Source organism: Poecilia latipinna, unplaced genomic scaffold, assembly GCF_001443285.1.
Source record: "Poecilia latipinna isolate Pla-1442-1.1 unplaced genomic scaffold, P_latipinna-1.0 Scaffold282, whole genome shotgun sequence".
Lineage (NCBI taxonomy): Eukaryota > Metazoa > Chordata > Actinopteri > Cyprinodontiformes > Poeciliidae > Poecilia > Poecilia latipinna.
This window is the reverse complement of record NW_015112898.1, coordinates 129,430-149,660: the sequence shown is the minus strand read 5'-3', so window position 1 is coordinate 149,660 and position 20,231 is coordinate 129,430. Positions and strand designations below refer to the sequence as shown.

The following is a 20,231-nucleotide window of genomic DNA, read 5'->3' as shown; positions in this document are numbered from 1 at the left end:
TGAAGGGCGGTACCGCCCACGTTGAGAACCGCTATGCTATACCATCTCCCTGATGGCAGTAGGGTGAACAGATGTTGGCCAGGATAATAGCAATCTTTAAAGGTATTCATGATTAATTGTAAGAATAGACTTTATTTGGGAAATATTTATTTTAGATGTAAAAACAATACAGTAATAGTACTGTAGGTTATTTAGTTTTTATAAATTTTAATAAAATATTGTTACATGAACGTCGCCATTTTGTTCATGCTGCAATGCATTCTGGGTAAATGACATGTAACGGTCCAACTGCCTGGCTCCTCCAGCCAAAACAGTGATGAGTAATGTTATTAAGCCTTTTTAATTTGAACCGGAGCACATTGAAATCGATCAGAATGTAGAAATCACAAGAGGTGATGAAGATGAGGAGGACCAAACAGAAGAGGACAGTGTTGGTCGTAGGAGCTGGTGTTTGCTGCTGCTGCTGCCTTCAGCTTCGGAAATGAAACAATGAATGACACATACCTCTGGTCAGACTGTATTATTCGTTAAGTACTTCTATAGGTCTGTGTCTGGTGCTAACAGCTGTTTAGGGTCCGATCTTCGTCCAGTGTTGGTAGTGGTTTAACATTCAGTACCGGCGGCAGAATAGCCCCATTAGCATTTCAAGTAGGAATAGCTCCGTTAGCGCTGCTTGTCTTAGATGTTTCACCCAGTGTCTGTAACGAAGTGTCCGGTTTGGCAACAGCTGTGCTGTTTAGGGTCTGGCCTTGGTCCAGATGGATCAGTGGTTTCAGAACCGGAGGCAGTATAGCTCTGTTAGCATTTCAAAGAGCTTCCAGCTCTGCCTGTCTCAGCACAGCGAACGGCATGTATTTTTTAGTCATTAAGGTAACTATCACCTGTTAGAGACTTTGCTAGTTTTGCTTGTACAAATGACTCAAAGTCATCTGGAGAAAAATTTTGAGGGCACTGATTAGGTCCTTCAGAAGTTGCGCTCCACTCCAGTTCTCGCACTGTGCTCTTATTTTTTTCATGTGGGAAACTATCCAAATTCACCTCACTTTTTTCTTTTTTCTTTTTTTATTACAGCCAATACAGTGATCCCTCGCTATAATGCAGTTCACCTTTCGTGGTCTCACTGCTTCGGATTTTTTTGTGCAGTTTTTTTCACAGTGCATTGTGTTCTGCGTCCTGATTGGCTAAACAGTCTCCAAGCTACTTCTCTACCTGTGTGCCAATAACGTTACGGTATTTAAATATAAGTAATACAGCTTGGCCATTCAGGAGATGAAAGCTGAAAACTTTGAATGCCTGCTGGAAAAATCTGTGGCCAGAATCAGTGCAAAACCCGACCGGAGGCTCGCTTGACCAGATCCATCACTCTGCCGTAGATACAGCTGTGAATCTCGCGGGGCAGGTTGGAGGAGACGCTTTAATGACACGACTCCAGATCACATTAAGGCCCAATTGATGCACACGCACATCCGCTGACCTGAAAACAGGTTTTGTTCTTTGGTTTCAATGTAGAGTATTTAATTATGCTGTATAATAATTGTAAAAACTAAAGGTAACTCTACTTAGCGGATTTCACTTATCGCGGGTTATACTTAACATCTTGATTAACCAGAATAGGTCGTGTAGTTAGGTTTTTGCGCACCGTTTGGCTGGTTTTCTCAGGCGAGGTTGGCGTTGGCTCGCTATGGGGGCCATTAAATCTCAACATTTCCATGTTGGACACGTTTTATTTTGTTTTGTTCTTTTTAGTGTTGGCTGTTAAAGCAGATTGAGTGTCCTTTTCCCAAAATAGGGGTTGTATTGTAGGTCAGATAAACTCCAACACTTTTACGGTCCATTTCTGTGGACAGACACTTGTTCTCTTTTACATTCGTTTTGAGGCTGAACCTTTGGAGTGAGCTCCGAAACTTCAAGTGCTAAAATTGTGTGTCAACTTTGTTACAACAGTTTTGACACCCGGGACCTGTAACATAATGCATACAATATCAGTACATATCGGTTATCGACTATAACTGTCTCAATAATTTCAGGTGATACATTAAGACAGTGTTTTTCAACCACTGTGTCGCGTCACACTAGTGTACCGTGAGTGATCGTCAGGTGTGCCGTGGAAATTATCCAATTTCACCTACCGTATTTTCCAGACTATAAAGCTGCTACTTCTTTCCTACACTTTGAACATGCGGCTTTTCTGTGGATTTTCCTTCAACCACCAAGGGGCTCTTTAGCAGGAAGTGAATCATTGGAAGTCAAAATTGTAAATCAAAGAACATGCTAATTTTCATTTAGAACAAGCACATGCTAGCAGCAGGCACGACGGAGAAATGTTTTCAAACTCATATGATGCAGCTTCTAAGTTGAGGAGTATCGATCTGGCAGTACAGGAGGGAAATAGAGCCACTGCACGTAAACTCGGCGTGAACAAAACCGGATTTGGAGACGGAGAACTGCGTCCTTAATATATCCAGCAGTTATTAGGACGCAGCCCTCTGCTGCCCTCTGCTGGGTCTTTATGGAAAACCGAGAGCGGCAGAGATGCCAGCGGCCTGTAGCCCGGTGCGGCTGATATATGTAAGTTTCCGGGGGGGTTCAAAAAATTTGAAGGTACGGTTTTATAGTGTGGTGCGCTCATAGTCCGGAAAATACGGTAATTGGTCTTAAAAGATTTTTTGAAAACGAATCAATTATCTGTAAATGATGCCATCTTTGAGTGTCTCTGCTGTAGTAGTGACTAGCGGCGTAATCATGTAATTTTATTACTACTAGATGGCAGTAGGTACAGAGCATTTTACGTTTAAACAAGAGAATTAGTGTTGTGGCACTGTTCAGGTGTATTTTTTTGAAGTGGACATGTTAAGTGCAATTTGAAATAAGAAATGTAAAATATGATAAAAATAAATTTTGTGTTTATTTGATTCCTATTCAAGACACTTTGATAAGAATGACTATATATGTAATATAGGCGGCTACAGAGTATCTTTGTTTGCATTTTTGGTTGGTGGTGTGCCTCATGATTTTTTCAATTAAAACAATGTACCTTGGCTCAAAAAAGATTGAAAAACACTGCATTAAGAGATTCAAAGTGGTTTCAAAGGGATTGTCAAGTTTACTTTGTAAAAGTGCAAAGAATAATATTCATTGTTTGGTTGTTGAGTTACCATAGTTACAATCAGAGGTTTAGTCCTTCCTTTGTATTTGAGCTCAGTTTGTTTACTAATACAAGCCAGCAAATAAAAACGTGATCTGGATGTCAACAGCAGCGCTGGTCGTCTTTGCTGACTCTTTGTTTATTTTCTCTTCAGATTGTGTCAACTCTGTAACAGCACAGTTCTGACACCCGGGACTTGTAACACTTGATTAGTAAATTGAGTCAGTTTTTAGGCTCTAATCTTGGTCAGATTCTTATAGGATATAAAATACAAAATGTTTTTTAATTTGACAGTTAAATGTTGTTTCCCTGTGCTGCTGGAGCGTCCTGCAGTTTCGGTTGTCTAGAGACAAACATCACACACCCGCTACTCCACCACATTCTGAGAAGTCAAACTCAGGCTGTGGTGCGCATCCCATATTTTGATTTCTGAAAGGTGGCATCTCCAGTAAAGAATATGAATAACTTTTGCAACCACCCTTCTGCTGGTAGCTACAAAATTGTAAGATAGAAGTCATTAATGTTAATGAAATGTTTCCCCAAACACAGTTGAGGGAGAGAGCTCGTTTTTAGTGCTCTCTTAGTGCAGGTTTGTGCTGTTAAAATTTTTGTTTTGCCCTGTGACTGAACCTGCAATGGACAGAGGAACAAGACCATCCCAGATATGATAGCTTATGTAGGCTACTTTTGAGAAAGATGGACACAACAGAACAAAATGAGAAATTATGAATCATATCAGAATATGCAAAATATCTGGCATATAGCACTTATGTCAATATTTTAAAATGATATTCTAAACAACTGTTGGAAGATGTCAGTGATTTTGCATTAATATAGAAAGTGAACCTAAACATTACAGCACTAACAGGCAGTGGTGTATATTTTAGCTACCTGTGGCTAAAGCTGCTGCAAGCTGGCTTACTTTCCAGTCAGAGGCTGTTTCTTTTATACACAATTGAGAATGGTAAATTGATAATGACTGATAATGGTATCACGGCTAACCAACACATAAATACTGCTATTAATAAGGGCCAATTAGCACAGGATTTGCTAATTAAATTAGGAAATGGACATCTGAACCATGAAGTAAAAAACATAAGCTCCACACCGATTAGAAAAGGAATGGGAAATAAAGAATCAAAACTGACTTTTGGTGTAATTTTGATTTGAAGTTATTGTGTTAATAGTACCACTTACCTGTGCAGCAGGGCTATTTCCTGACTAATATCATCGAGCTCCTTGATGCCACTGAACTCCCCTGAACCCACTGAACTAGAGCTGTCCTGTCAATACAGAAACATAAAAGAAAGAGGTAAGAAGCTTTGGAAAGTGAACTTTGATCATAAAAGAAAACAGATGATTAAGACGCAGTAAACGATATAGGGACTAAGTGACAGAAACGGAGATAAAGAATGATTATTAATACAGCAGGAAACAAGCAGTACATATCTTTTTATCAATAGTTGGTCACATAGGGGCAGGAACCGCATTTGTCCCACCAATGAATTTCACCGCAAATCCTAAGCAATGCCGTGTGGAACTTTAATGCTCTGAGAGTGATGAGAACTTTGCATATTGCGATGGAAAAATATCTCGGGGTGAAGCCCCGAGATATTTTTCAAAATGCATAAACACAATCAATTTAATATGACATTTAAAAAACAAGCACTTTACATCTATATTGAGGGTCACTGCAGAAAAAAAGATATGCAGAGTGGTCAGACAGCAAGTAGTGCAACGCACCATTCCCAACACTCACTCGAATAATCATGACAGTCAGAAAGCTAAGTAAATAACCCGGAAAATAATTTACACATTATTAGTTAGTTGTTTGTTTGTTTTTTGTTGTTGTTGTTTATTTGGAGGCTTACTGCTCTTTCTGTATGCTAAATGTGACTCTGCAGTGAAACTAGCTAAATATGAATAAGGTGACTTTTAAACAGTCAAATCTAGTCAAAATGTTTGCCATAAAGAGTAGAAACTAAGCAGACATTGTCGCTTCACTTCCTCCTCCGGATGTCTCAGACACATCACCTGGAAATGTGTAACCCACATTTAAATATGACTTTATAAACATAAAACAAATTAAAGCCGCAAGCGGCGTTGGAGGCCCTCGCAGCAAAGCGCGCCGAAGGCCGATTGGCAAATGTGGGGGTACCAGCACCGCCACCCTCTCGCCACCGCCGATGCTGTCGCGCAATTCCCACAGCTACCTGCCAGGCGACACACACCTACATCTTGGAAGGGGGCGTGGCTAAAGTGATGTCACCAATTGAATGCAATGAGCTCTCCTCTGTGATGATACTAATGAAGTTTGATGCAGTTAGGAGCTTCTTTGGGGAAGTTATTCCATCTTGAGATTTCATGGCGAATGGTCAGATTTGAGGCTTGGGCACGCCCACATGCTTTGACATAGGAAAATTCCTTTGATAACTTTTGACCCTCAAAGCCTCAAGACTGTGCTGACTGAGTTTGAAGCCTGGATCTCAAAAGCTCTAGGACGAGTTCGCTCAGATACAACATCAATGAAATAGACTGTTATTACGCAGTATTCAGCCACGCCCCTAACTCCTCCCAGACTCCAGCGGACTGACTACTGGCCAGCTCTCCAACTAACGGGTCCGAAAAGCCTCTAATTCCTGAGTATTACCACAGATACAAATGTAGAGGACATTTTGTTTAAGGTGGGCACGAGAAAGATGTGTCTAAGCTCTAACTACCTTCAGATCCAGACGTTATGACCCGCTTCAGTTTATGAATCAGACATCGGAGTAGCCCGCCGATGCCCGACAGCATAAACCACACCTGTTAACGGTAGCTCTTTCTCTATTAATAACGTGCACTTGTTACAGCTTAGATAATTTTAGAGACTCGGACTGAGTCCCAGGGTCATTATTTATCATAACTAAAGAAACGTCTGAAGCACCCCTTGTTTACTAGGATCATAAACATCAATTTTATGTCAATCAGAAGGATTAATATTTAGATGACTCAATTTAACTGTCCACAACATCAAGTTAGACTTTAATATTTTATTAGCAAGCTTTAGCAGGGGAAATGACATACAGCTATTCAAATCAAAAATTAGAAGTTTAATATATGTAAGATATTTAGAAATCAAACTTCCCTCTAGTCCCTATACTGTGTCGCAGAACTATAAGAGAGGCTTTGGGATGTAATTCCACTCGTCCCCAGATGCCGAGTTGGTCTTGGCAGCAGAAACTTAAACATCCATGGTTGGAATCCGTCTCGTCCTGGCAGAATCCTTTTTAGAATAGGTCCAAAGTCGAACTGGTGAGTATCCTCAATGAGCTCAGTTCCATATCCATAGGCGATCTTTGTCTATCCTCCATGTCTACTGCAGCATCTCTGAGTTGTTTCTTGGGTTGAGCGTAGGGCAGATGTCGAATCAGAACCCCGGGTTGTGGGTAAACAGATCTTGTTCCTTTCTCGAGCAGTGCGAAGTCTTCGTCTTCCCGTGGTTTCAAAACGTAGCCCTTATCTGATCCTGCATCCTCATGTGGTCTTGACTCGAAATCTGCGGAACGAAGAACGCCTGCCTTTCTCTCGCTTGCATTTTTATACTCTTCGTGCTCTGGTTACGTGCGCATCTGCGGCTTACACAATTCTCTACACTTCTGCATCTTAGTTGTGCATGCACTATCTGCTCGCAAAATCTCCTATTGCACAACTTTCCTTGACATCAACCGTCTTGGCTAACCGTTGCCTCTTTCCTCTTTTACGCCTGCTGAAGTTTCTATCCGCACTCCACATCTGGTGCTCCTAAAAATTTCACTTCCTGTTTCTTCTGTGCTCACAGCTCTCCTTCTCACGCAGCCTCTGATTGCAACACAGTACGGGACTTTCCATCCAACTTGAACCAGAACACTCATTTATGATTTATTTTCCATTTACTTCTTAAATCAAGCTCACATAACTCATCACCTTAATCAATAGTACATTTTAAAGTAAGGATTACTTTAGTTTTTAATCACATCAATCATAATACAGAATTTTCTTATTGCTTTCAAACTCATTACGATACGAGTTATATATGTTTTAATCAACATTAAATCATAATTCAAGATTAATTGTTACCCCCGGGTTTTTGTAACCTGTTTTCTGTGTGTCATGGAATGATCTCAACCAGTTCCAACCAGGTTTCACGACAAAAGGGCGACTTGGATCCAAAATGGCCGACTTCCTGTTGGGTTTGGACCATGCCTCCGAGAGACTTTTTTGTAGGTCCTCACAACTTACACATGTGTACCAAGTTTTATAATTCTGGGATAAAGCATGGCTGGGGGCTGATTTTTTAAAATATTCTAGGGGGGCGCTGTGGAGGAATTCGGCCACGCCCACCAAATATTCCACTGGATTCCTGTCGGGGGGTGGACAAGTATCGATCTCAGTGAGTTTGGTGCACCTGGGCTGAAACGTGGAATCTAGAGCCAAACGTATGGCGGCGTGACCTGTGACTTCGCTGCGCCGCCATGGCCACGCCCTCCACTGGAAACTCTTGGCGCTTTAAAGCAAGTGAGACCAACTTGTTATCAGTCATCTGACACAAGATCATTTTGATTAGGTCAAGAGAGCCAGAGTTGTATCTTTCCAAGTAAAAAAAGTCGCTTCCTGTTCTGAGGGGGCGAGGCTTAGGTGAGGTCAGACTATGATGACATAGGATCGTCAGGCATCCAACCAGGATCCCCCATACCAAGTTTGGTGCCAATTGACCTTTTTATGAGAAAGTTGTAGCGCTTCGTTTGTTTTGGCGAGTACGCCAAGTTCGCCGCTCTGCCACGCCCCCTGAACATATACGAAAAGTCAATTTTTTTTTATAACTTTTAAAGTCCCATGCCTTTACTGCATTCTGACCAAGAATGAAGCCGATTGGTCAAAAACTCGAGGAGTTTGTTAAAGTTCGACATGAGTAAAATCGAAAAATGGCCAAAATTTGACCTTTGACCCAAAATGGCCGCCTCCCTGAGCATTTAAGGGGGTACCTCCAAGAGACTTTTTTCTTGATTTGGGGAGATCTACCTACATACCAATTTTCAGATCTCTACCACCTACGGTTTCCCCCAACTCACATTAGGGGGCGCTGTAGAGCAGTTTGGCCACACCCACTTGCGATTCCACCAGAATTATTGTCATGATCAACAGTTAAAGAGTTAACATAAAAAAATTGCTTCTTAGCCAATGAGCTGCTTCTAAATGGTGCATTGTTGAGAAATGGCAGAGATCTTCATAGAGTTGGCAGAATGGACAATTCTTGTCAATGTCCTTTTAGTGTTGTTGAAGGGAAGACTTGCAGGGATAAAAACGATGGCCCATCTTAAAAGATACTTCTTTCTTTGATCTTAATAGTTAAATATTGAGATGGAGGACACCAGCTTTTTTTTTTTTTTGTATTTCAGGCTTGATGGGAAATTCTTTCAATAAGAGATAACTTTTGGAACATAGACCATGTTCTTCTGAAATAAGCATATACATCACGGTTGTTCTTTTGCTTTTTAGTGGAAAAAGATTTGACCAATATCAGCAGGGTAAAGACATGGTGGAGTCAGTACAGAAATTATAGAGGACTTAAAAAAACTTCATATTACTAGATGGGATAGCATCAAAAACAAACACGTATTCCTTTGGTGGTATGGGAATGGCAAATGTCTTTAGAAGTTCAGAATAAGACATTAAAGACCAGAAAAGAAGCATTTGTGTTGGGATTTGAGTTGTTTGTTTCATCCACCAGAGGGTGCTGGAGGCTGTTTTCCACCTGAGGGCGTCTGCAGACCTACGCACCTGAAACCATTCTGCCATCAGGAGCTGTATAACTGGAGGAGGCTGCCGACACTTCTCTGCCAGATTGTTAGCCAGTTACGGTATAGGTCACTACTTACTGATCTCTTCCAAGATTCTGATTCTCTTGTGTCTTTGACATTTTACAGCTGGTTGTCCAGTGATGCACTGGTGAATGCTGATTCTGCCAAAGACCCTTCTGGACCTACAGATCGGCAGTCCACCTCTAAGCAAGAACAGTTCAAGCTCCCAGACCTACCTGTCAGTCCTCCAACGCCGCCGCAGCCCTCCATCCTCAGCACCACAAACAAACTCCGGATTCCACAGGATTTCCCCCCAGTCCTTTACCCTCCCGACTGGAGGTAAGCTCGCCACCAGCACCGTATCCAAATTTCCGATGACCTCAAACTTACCATCTGTTTCTCTCATAGCTGACCTGAGTTCCAGCCCAAACGCACCTGGACCGTTTATCTGTGTTTCTTTTCCTGTTTGTTGTAATAAATCTCTTAAATCATTCCTGGTCTCTGGAGTTGATCTGCATGTGGGTTAGAAAGTTAGACCCCAACATGACAATTTGTATATAGTAATTACATAGCTTTATGGGTTTTTCAACATTGTAGTTGCAAAGCAGAATAAAATTAAGGCCACCAAGTTTTTAGAACAAATAATCAGGTATAAAATTCCAGGTTGAGGATAAATTTTTAAGAAACTTCAATCCAATTTATTTTCAACATAATTGTTTAAGGTTGAAAAATTAAGAAAATTTAGGCAACCAAGTTTGTATGAGTTCCATAAATGGGTTTCGTATCCTGTGGGATACAGAAATTTCATACGCTGTAGACAAGAGGGCTATCAACCACCTGCACTTCACATCACGAGATACATTTAAGTGTCTGAAAATCCTGCCTGATGGTACGTAGAGGCAAAGACTCTGGTGAGCTTTGGAGCCCCAGTTTCTGAGCTCCTGAAGGCAGGAGCATACTTCTTTTGGAACCATCATCCAAGACTGCATAGGTTTCCAGAGTTCTGACACCATGACGAAGGAGAACAGGAACTACTTTCATCAAAACTCGGCTGCCCTCTGTTGGTCGATCGAGATACAACACCCCTGTTGGATTCTCACTTCTCTCTTGGCTGGGTGATGCTGGTAATGGCCCCTTTGCTGAACCTGCGTTAACATCATGAAAACTCGTAAGTGTTGGCCCCGGCACAGGTTACAAGACTTCTTCAGGTTGCACTGTGCAGCATGATGTGCACGTGTACAGCGCCAACATCTTTTGTTGGTCCTTATCCAATCTGCCAGCTGTTCCTTTGTCAGTTGACTTATGGCTGCACATTGACTCAAATGGTGCTCTTTAACGTCACAAAAGGCACAATAAGGGGGTGGCTTGGCTTTATTCAGTGAACTACTTGGTGGTTTAATGCCTTGAGATAAGCTGTCCGCACCATGGAGCACAGCAACTGACCGTTTTCTGAATCTTCCTTCTCCTTTCAGGCTGTTTGGTTTCTCTCTTAGTCCTCTGGCAGGTAGTTGGCCATCATAATTTTGACACCAAGACTCATATTTTAACCAGTCAGACAAATCAATAAGGGTGTGGTTACATCCAGACTGCTTAACCTGTTGTTCACAGGTTGTCATTCACAATGACAGGGGTGTCAAACTCCAGTCCTCTGCTGTCCTGCAGTGTTTAGATGTGCCACAGGTAAAAAACAGTGGAATGAAATGGCTTAATTACCTCCTCCCTGTGTAGATCGGTTCTCCTGAGCCTTGCTAATGACCTAATTATTCTTTTCAGGTGTGGTGCAGCAGAGGCACATCTAAAAGTTGCAGGACAGAGGCCCTTGAGGACTGGAGTTTGACACCTCTGTCACGAGAGGACCCAAATTTGGGTCCTCTAGTGAATGACAGGTTAAACATGCATCTGCAGAATTCCACTCGCTGCTCAGGGGGTAACTTACTAAGCAGGCGAGCAACATGTGAGCCACAGTATAGCTCCACCTCTCCCTCAGGACCGAGCGTCTTCAGCATGCCAACCAGTGACTGAATCTGGAGAGAAAATTTCTCAAAGGCGACAACATCACCACGCCGGATGTCAGGTGAGTCCATCACAGCGGCAATCCTCCTCAGGGCCAGTTGGTGAGGCTGTCCAAACTTCTCATTTAAGGCCATCATGGTATCTGTAAATGGGGTTGAAGAGTGAAGGTACGCTTCCGCTACCAATCTGGCATCCTCCAACTTTAGATGGTCCACTAAAACTTGATATTTGAAGAGCTCTGGACTGTCAGGTGGNTAGGCCAATAATAACAGATTTTATTGTTGTGATAAACAATACTATTGTTGTTTTGAGTAATGGCATAATAATGCAAGCACACATTCTTAAAGATCAATACACTGTAAATTCTAATGAATATTTAACATTGGAACTGGACAACAACTCAAATATCCAAAATAAATAAACAAAACAAAAAAACAGGAACAAATAAAATTAATTATTGTAAACAATATTGTCCTTCAAATAAAAGTGAGAAAAGAGGAAAATGATAAATCATGTAAATGGAAACTATCGAGTTTAATTTGTCATTTAGTTAATTGATTTAAAATTCATAGTCCGATATCTATTGTGATGGGTGGCGATAATAATACATCATATGTTTTTGGTGTAAACTCTACAGTAAAATAAAATACAGATACTAATATTAATACTTTTTTTTTAATATGACAAAAATGCAGTTTTGCTAGAAGTACAAGTCCAGGAGACAGTTGAGTCCTGAATAATTGAATTTCGTGTTTATTTTTGCACAACCCAGATATATTTGATAATTTCCTGGGTATAGTTTTCATCCAGATTAATTATTTCTTCATAAAGAAGAAGCACAGTAATATCTACACTGGTTTTGGTTTTGTCGCGCTGTCAGAGGGGAGTTCCTGTGGTATCGACTTTATAAACAAACGGTCATAAAGTAACCCCACATGACAGCTGCCAGCCGGCCGCAGCCTTGTCACACTCCGCTCTCTAACCAGCCCTCCGCCCCTCGTCATTCATATCTGCTGACAGACCGAACGAGCAGCAGGGTTGCAGCAGATGTCCCGCAGTTTGTGATATCCAGAACCGTCGTGTGTCGTCCACCTGCCTGAATGTGTTTGTGTGGACTCAGCGTTCTGGACGGCAGAAACAAACGGTATCATCCGCTGTCATTCAGCGCGCTCCAGAGGATTCTCCCTGTGTGTGTTTATGACCAGATGTCTGAAAATGAAGCAGAGTATTGTCGAGACACTAGCAGTCAGCACATGGGATTTGATACTGTTCAGAAAGTTTTGTCTCTCTCTTCACTGGGCCTGTTTGAGCTTGAAAAGCTGACATGACTCAGAGTTGTGTCAAACTTACACAATTCACACCAGTTCATACTGTGGAAAATAATTTTCCATCTTTTAATTTATAATCAGCAGTTGTGCAACCACTAAAAGTAGAAAAAAAAAGCATATTTAAAATCATAAATATCTGCCTGGTTTGATTCTTCATGTCTGGTTGGTTGGTTGGTTGGATACATTTATAACTTTTAACCTACTTTTTTCATATTAATTACAATCACCAGTACATACACCTACGAACATTTTCATAATTTTATTTTAGTTAGTGCATTATAAGCCTGGCGGGCCACCAGGCTTTACTTGTGACCCCACCAGGCTAAGCGTTATCTATTTATTTATTTAAATTTTTTATGTCTTGCCTTTTCTAAGACTTTATTGTTGCTGTTTGGGTTTTGTTAAAGTCTTCCAATAACACATTTACCTAATCTTATTTTCAAATTCCCTGTCAACTTTAAACATATTTAAAATATTTTTTAACTCAAAAATGAAAAATGTTTAACTCAAAAACACGATGGGTTGCTTATGGCTGACCTAGCGCCCCAACCATGGGGGTTAGCAGGTTTTCTGCTAACCAACTAGCAAATGTTAGTCATGAGCATTTGCTGGATGCGGTTATTCAGGTCTGGAGTATTGAAATCTTCCACAGATAAGATCATTTCTGAGTTAATAGAAGTTTTACTGTGTCACACAGACCTCTGACATTTTATACAGATATGATGTTTGTTTGTTTTGGCTTATTACTTTTTTCTTGCTTAATATACATTTATCATTTTATAAAAAAATCACCAAAATGCCATTATTACATTATTTCAAACCTTATTTAGATGTTTTTAGTTTAGTTTTGGGTTGCTTTAGTAAACATTTTTAAGAGTTAATTAACAAACTAATTTTCACACTTCTTTGTTGTTTTTCTCATACTACATTTTATTTTTTTCATTCATTTTATTTTTTGATATTGACATTTTTTTGCCTCTATGGATAATCTTTAAGTAGGTGGATTATTAAGGTCTGGATGGTGGTTCACTGGTAGTTCAGAAAGTTAACATTTGTCATTTTATTTATTTATTTAACATGTTTTTTGTTAATAGTCATCAGTTGTTTAAATCATAAGCAAAAACTGGATTTGATTATTAGATTCTACTCCAATTTAGTTAATTCACAACTACTACAATAATGTGAAAGTTACAAAATCACCATTAGTTCCATTATTCTGACCTTTTCTTAGGATTTTATTTTTCATTAAAAGCTATAAACATTCTGGTCTGATTGATCAGGTCTGGTTCACTGGACTCTCCAGCAGAGGACACTGATTCTCTAAGCAGAGAGGCAGAAAAAGGTCAGCAGCAAAGAAGCTCTGGACAGCTGAACCTTTAAGCTGTAATGTAAATACTGATCAAATCAATCAGTCAATGTTTATTTGTATGGCACATTTCAGCAACAGGCATTTCAAAGTGCATTACATTGGAAAAAAACAGAAATACAACCATAAAACACAGTCAACAATTGAAACTTTGTGTTTAGTGCCAGGAATGTTAAGCTCTGTTTTTAAAAGTTGCATTAAAGTAAATAGACTAATTTTACTGTAGGTTTTCCCTCAGTGTCAGGAGATTAGCCGTATGAATTTCTTACCACCGTGTAAACGCCTGTATCTCATGCATATTGTAACCGAAGGGTGTCGAGGTTTTGGGGTCACGTCGTGGGTTAGGCAGCTGGTGTGTTGCCCATCTGTCAGCTGTTCTGCATGTATAGTGTTGTCTGCTGTTGTGTTTGTCGGCTGTTGTCTGTTGTAATCCTGTTACTTTCTCCAGCCAAATGGCACACTCCAGTTACAGCCACACGCTCCCAATTAGGTCCTTTAACTTCCTATACAATGTCATTAATCAGTGTTCACATTTATATTTTTATTTATTCATTTTCACAGATTCTGTCGTACTTTTTGTTGCTGTTAAAGACATAATGTTAGTTGTTTTACACATTTGTTGTGCAAAGTCAGTCCAATGCTTATCAGAAGAGCCCTTGAGTCTTTATGGGAGACACGCCTGCAAAGGGCTTGACAACAAGAGATTAAGGGCTTGAAATGCTCCTTGTACTTTATCTCTGAAGATGTCACAAGTAGACAGATTCATAGTTTTCCTGGTGGACATTTCGCCCTCCCACACCTGGAGCCACCAGGAAATAGCTTAACTGTAACTTATTTAAGTTTTAATTAAAATAAATAAAAAAAGTCACTCCAGGTTGCTTATATTTCAGTATAAAAATTAATATAAAATATATTTTAATGAATGAAAAATTTATTTTTTAATTTTGCATCATCTCAAAAAATTCAGAAAAAAAATCTTCATTTTTGTAAAACTTATTTAGCGAAGAAAAAAAAATCCCACACTAAATAATAATTATTTTTTTCAGGAAATTAAAAGTGTCACATTTATTTACAGCCATACCAATTCCTTTAACATAAATGTAACTATTTTTTTATTTATACTTTGAGGTTGATTAAATTATTCTGAAATCAGAGGCACTTTTAATTAGTAATCCATTTCTTCCTGTTTCCCTAGGACTCCCTCTAAAAACAATTGTAACTGCCTATTTTAACAGTTTAAACACCAAATATACCTTAATGTGCATCAACAGATTAAAAATAATTAATTGCAAATCTACACTTTTTCCCTTAAAATGTTACTTTGGCAAATAAAAACAGTACAGTGGAGCCATATTGGGACTACAACTACAGATGGCTACAAGAAGGTAGCTCCTGACCTAACCTTTTATCTTCATTCAAATCAGGAGGTAAAAGTAAAATAACAGGACATTTGGTATAAAAACAGGTCAGAGACTTAAATTAACTTGCCATCAGCAAGTCTCAAAGTCTCGGTTTGAAAACTGCAGCACATTTTTAGTGTGAGATGCAATAAAAGTAACTTTTTTTTAAAGGATTTTAAAATATTTACCAGGAGTTGCAGTAATTATTAGACAGATTACTTCTTAAGTTTAACTGACCTGTCAGTAGTTGTAAGCATAAAGTGAACAGATTTTGTAGCATTAATGATTACCAGTAATCATTAATGTAGCTGTAATAACACAAATCGCATGACGACTTGCATGAAAACTGATTATAAATGTTTTCAGGGTGTAAAGTATTCCTGGAAAACTGCCATGACACAGTTCCCGTGGGGTCAGTTTCCAGATCACAAGGTGAAAGTCAGCGAGTGCCAAGACTGCCGACGCACTAATGAACCCAGAGTTAAGGAGCTTGTCTGGCTGGATGCAGATCCAAAGGATTAGCTCCTGCAGCATGGCGACTCCTTCTTGCCCCACTGCAGGAGTCGGGAAACTTTAGGTTCAGCTTCGGCATCCAAATGAGATGGCGCTAAATTATTCAAGTGCATTTTTTCCACAGTTTTGACTTATTTGGAGGTTCATATTGTGGCAGGCTTTGTCTACAGACAAGAACTTCAACATCTTAACATCCTAAACAGGCGGTATTATTTAAAGAGTAGCAGTTTTTGTAGCACAATCTCACTGAAAATGTCAGAATCTATTTTAAAAAAATAAGTTAAGTTCCCAGAGTCTGAAAGAGAAACCGGCTCGTAGCATCACAGGTCCTAAGCCAAACTGTTTATCCACATATCCATTTTTTATAAACTTATCTGCATTGTTTTCTCCTGAATCTTAATCTCATCTGACTAAAACAAACGTTTCAATAGAAGTACTTATAGCGTTTAGTAATTGGGACTGACTTTGTTGGGACAATCCTCCCAAACAGCTTGTTGGCACATAGATGGTGTCCAACGCTTTACCCTCCATTTGCGGAGGGTAAAGTCTTAAAAAGCAGTTAAGGCCTTAAAATGTCTTAAAATCATAACAAAATATAAGTTGGCCTTAAATGTGTGAATCACAGGTATATTTACTGTAGTTTTTTTTTTCTTGTGTGTCTTTAAAGTTTGAGTCGTGTTTTGTGACTCGAGGCGGTTGAAGCTACCGCTAACTAGCTGCGAATGCAGCCTTGCTAGCTAGTTAGCCTTTTTGCATCTAACATGGGTTAAGTGCAGATTTATCCCTGGTTGACTGGTTGATGTTTGTTTTTGTCATTGTGCAGAAAGTTTGGCAGTATGGAGTTAAATCTATAAAGATCCGTGTGAGAAACACAAACTTGCTTACAGACTCCAGAAATTTCAGTTTTTGCAATGCTTGATTGTAAATGCTGCATATTCCTCAAATCATCTCCTACATTTATAGCTTTATCTGCATTAAATTTCACCCAAGGTGTCATTAAAAATTATTAAATTTGACTTGCTGAAACCTGAAGGCTTGGACATTTTCTTTTTCCTCTCTTCCTTGTCCCGCCTTTTTTTTTTTTTTTTTTTTTTTTTTTTTTTTACAGTTCCAGCTGGTCAAATTGTCAATCATTTGTCTGACCTCAGCTAAAAGCAAGCTCAGGTGAAAAACTTTCTTTTTTTCTTGTAGCTATTTGTTGACTTGCAAAGATTCACACGTTAGCCTTGCCTGCTTGAATAGCACGTTCCAGGGTTTCCCCCAGAAAACCTGCTAAGCCCTGTGGTTGGGGCGCTAGGACAGTCATCCAGCAACCAGTCGTGTTTATGAGATTAAGCATGTTTAAAATTGACAGGAAATTTGAAAATATGACTGCGTAATTGTAAATGTGTTATTGGAAGACATTAACAAAACCCAAACAGCAACTATAAAGTCTTAGAAAACAAAACAAACAAAAAAATAAACAATGCTAAGCCTGGTGGGGTCACAAGTAAAGCCTGGTGGCCCGCCAGCCTTATAATACACATAGGGAAACCGTGGCATGTTTTCTTCTCTTTGAAAAGTGGTAGAACGTCAAAGATTGTTAATTTAATATTCCAGACAATCAGATTATCCAAAAACATCACATATATATTATAAAAAGATGCTTCATTTACATTTATTTTATTATAATTTTTGAGTTGCCACCAGAATAGTTTTATTCTCAATGCTTCTGCAGTAATAGGGAAAAGATGAATTTGTTTGAAGGTTTTCTGCTCATCTTTATCAGGGGTGCCAAAAGGTTTAGAGGGTTGTGCATGCTGTGTTATGATTAGTGTGAATCTTTGGTGCAGTCAGTAATTTATTTAGCCCACTTCTCAGAAATGAAATGTGAGAACGATGTTGGTTAAACACGTTTCCAATGCTCTGAAAAGCGACATGTTGGTGAGTTTTAGCGGCTTCTCTGATTTGTTTAAAGAGTTTTACAGAGTTTAATGACAAACTTTGGTTCCTCTTTTCAGCCGACAGTGGATCTGTTTGTGGAAACAGATCAGAGGAACTCTTTGTGAAATTTAATACTAACTCTGATCATAAGCCTATTTGTGTCATTCCTGAACCAGTTACAGTTTTCGTGAAGAAATGCGGCACAAGCAAACACTCGCTCAGACACGACCAGAGAGATTTCCGTTGTTGAACACAAACTTTGAATCTCATTCCTCAGTTGGTTGTTTGTGTCTTACCAGCACAGACAGACTAAACACCATGGAAACTTTGTGCAAAAACTAAACTGAAAGCTGTCCAGCTGTTCACAGCCAACCTTAATTTGTTTAAAAATGCGTGATAAAATGCTGGAGGAATCTATTTTCTATCTTTGCCAGATTGTTGAAAGCTCACTTGAAGCATCTTCAGCTGAATCCAACAGTATGAGTCAGTTTACAGGAAATCCAATGATGCACTGCAACGTGTCAGATTGGAAAACTGTTTCGTGGAAGCGTTTCACAAACAGGCAAGCCGAGACACGTTTCTGGCACCGTGGTGCCCGAGATGCATCAGGTGCTTCAAGGATAGGATGAGCAAAAAACAAAAAATATCAACAAAACTATAAAGGATAGCCAAAGATGGATGCCTTTAAAATATATATGTGAGGAGTGGTCAAAAGATACTCGGTTACGTCTATTTCTGATATTTTAGCTTTGGAAGCATTTTTGCAGCCTAATAAATCTTTATTTGACCCAGAGCCCTACGAAAAATTTTAACTTGTTAAGATCACATATCAAGCTGGGGAAAATAGCTTTTGGGTTTTGGTTTCAAAACCCTTTGAGCCCCAAGTTTGACATCTCCAACTGGATATTGTTACTTATTTTAATTATACATAGTTTTTTAAATGTCCTGTGAGTAAATGTATTTCTATAAAATAACAGTTTTACCCAATTTTGCAATAATCCTGGTATTTTATATGAGAATGCTGCACTTGCCTTTATTTATATATGTTTGCGAGAAGGCAGTCATGTTCCTCTTTTCCTTCCTTCTATTTAACTGGAGGATCCTGTTAAAGGAGAATAATTTATCAGCTTCTCATGTTTCCACTGAAAACCAGAAAGAGGAACCGAGACGACTGTGGGGTTTTCTTTGAGATAAATACCAGCATCATTTTATTTAAACCTCTCTGAATTTTAGACCCTACTTCCACTGTAGATCCGGATCAGCTTTGAGAGAATCGTCTTATTAAAATTACAAAAATTTTTCTACCCAAATTCATTTGATTTCTGATGACTAAAAGAAATCAAAAGTAAATGATGGGATCTTTTCTGTTTATGATTGTACGGCTTGAGTGGCATTTGGAGGATGCTTCTTGTTTCTAGGTGGAAGTTGGTGTGTTTTGAAAAGAAAAAAATGGCCGATGCTCGGTGTGTGTGGCTGTTTGTGAACTTGGTGGGAAAACCTCAGTGAAACTCAAACCGAGGCTGTAAACAGAGCAAAGCAAACACAAACAGGAAATTGGCTTGTTTAATAGCGATAATGTTTATTTTTAAAACATTTCAGGAAGCAACATCAGAAAAGCACGCATCTTTTTGCATTTGTTTTACTGGGTCCATGTATGATTTTCTATATATCCAAAAATCAAAACTTCTGTTCGTACCAGCAGTCACATTGTTTTTGTACTCCAAATGCATTTTCCTGTTAAGCGTGTTACCAGAAAGGAGCAGAGAAAATTTCAGCACATTATGATTAACGGTTCTTCAGATTTTGCCAGACAGGTGTACCTTGAAACAAACCCACCTTTGAATGGAAAAATATGGGGTTTTTAAAAGCCTATTACTCAAAAATTAAATCAATTTACACTTATTTGTAACGGCATTCTCTAGATATATATAAATCACATTGCACAACAAGAAAACACACACTATAAATAGCTTTTAAAATTAAGGTTCTTCAAAAAATGTCATTTTGAAAAACAAATTTCAACAGCAAACATGGCATTTTTGGGAAACCATATTAACTAATAATAATGAATAAAAACTAGCAAACACACTAAAAATGAATTAAAACTAACTGAATTAGACAAACAAAATGTCACAATGAGACTAAACTAAAATAATAATTAAAAAAAAAACTATTATAACCCTGGTTCAATGCACAGCTTGGTGTTTAAATGTTCCCCGTATTACAAACGGTGACTTTAATGCTGGAAACAAAGAAAACTGTTCAACACTAATTATATATATTATACTGACACAGCGATCAGCTGCAAACAGGGAGCAGGTGCACTATAAAAACTAATTCATTTTAGAGGATTTAACTTTAGGGCTATAAATGCACAGATTTGAAACTTCATGAATCAGGAACAAGAAGCGTTGAGGAATGTAATTCAGTCGTCTTAGCTTGAGCTTTTCTTTTCTTTCTTTTATCTGTCCCAGGTTTCTCACGCTCTTGTTGCTCCTCTCGCTCGGTGCTCGTTCTCAAAAGCTTTTCCTCTCTGAGGCGTTTGTTGGTTCGCATAGTGAGGACCTTAAAGCAGTGGTTGGATGAACTGCTGCTTTGGATGCTTCATTTTGTGCTGCATATTTTAGTTTTAAACAGAGTAACAACAGTATCTCTCTCTCTCTCTCTTTCTCCCCCTCTCTCTCTCTCCCTCTTTGCCCCTCTCTCCCCCCCTCTCCCTCTCCC

The 20,231-nt window shown here is 39.1% G+C and overlaps 1 protein-coding gene and 1 long non-coding RNA gene across 3 annotated transcripts in view; one reads left to right on the top strand and one right to left on the bottom strand.

Moving 5' to 3' along the window:
- The window catches only part of dnmbp (dynamin binding protein), a 72,725-nt gene that overhangs the window by 11,787 nt on the left and 40,707 nt on the right, over window positions 1-20,231 (top strand). The window lies entirely within an intron of this gene.
- LOC106948315 (uncharacterized) lies at window positions 5,497-19,745 on the bottom strand. Its single transcript, XR_001425149.1, has 3 exons — window positions 19,733-19,745; window positions 12,399-12,400; window positions 5,497-5,680 (listed from the first exon to the last, which is right to left on the bottom strand). It is a non-coding gene; the product is annotated as an uncharacterized LOC106948315 (long non-coding RNA).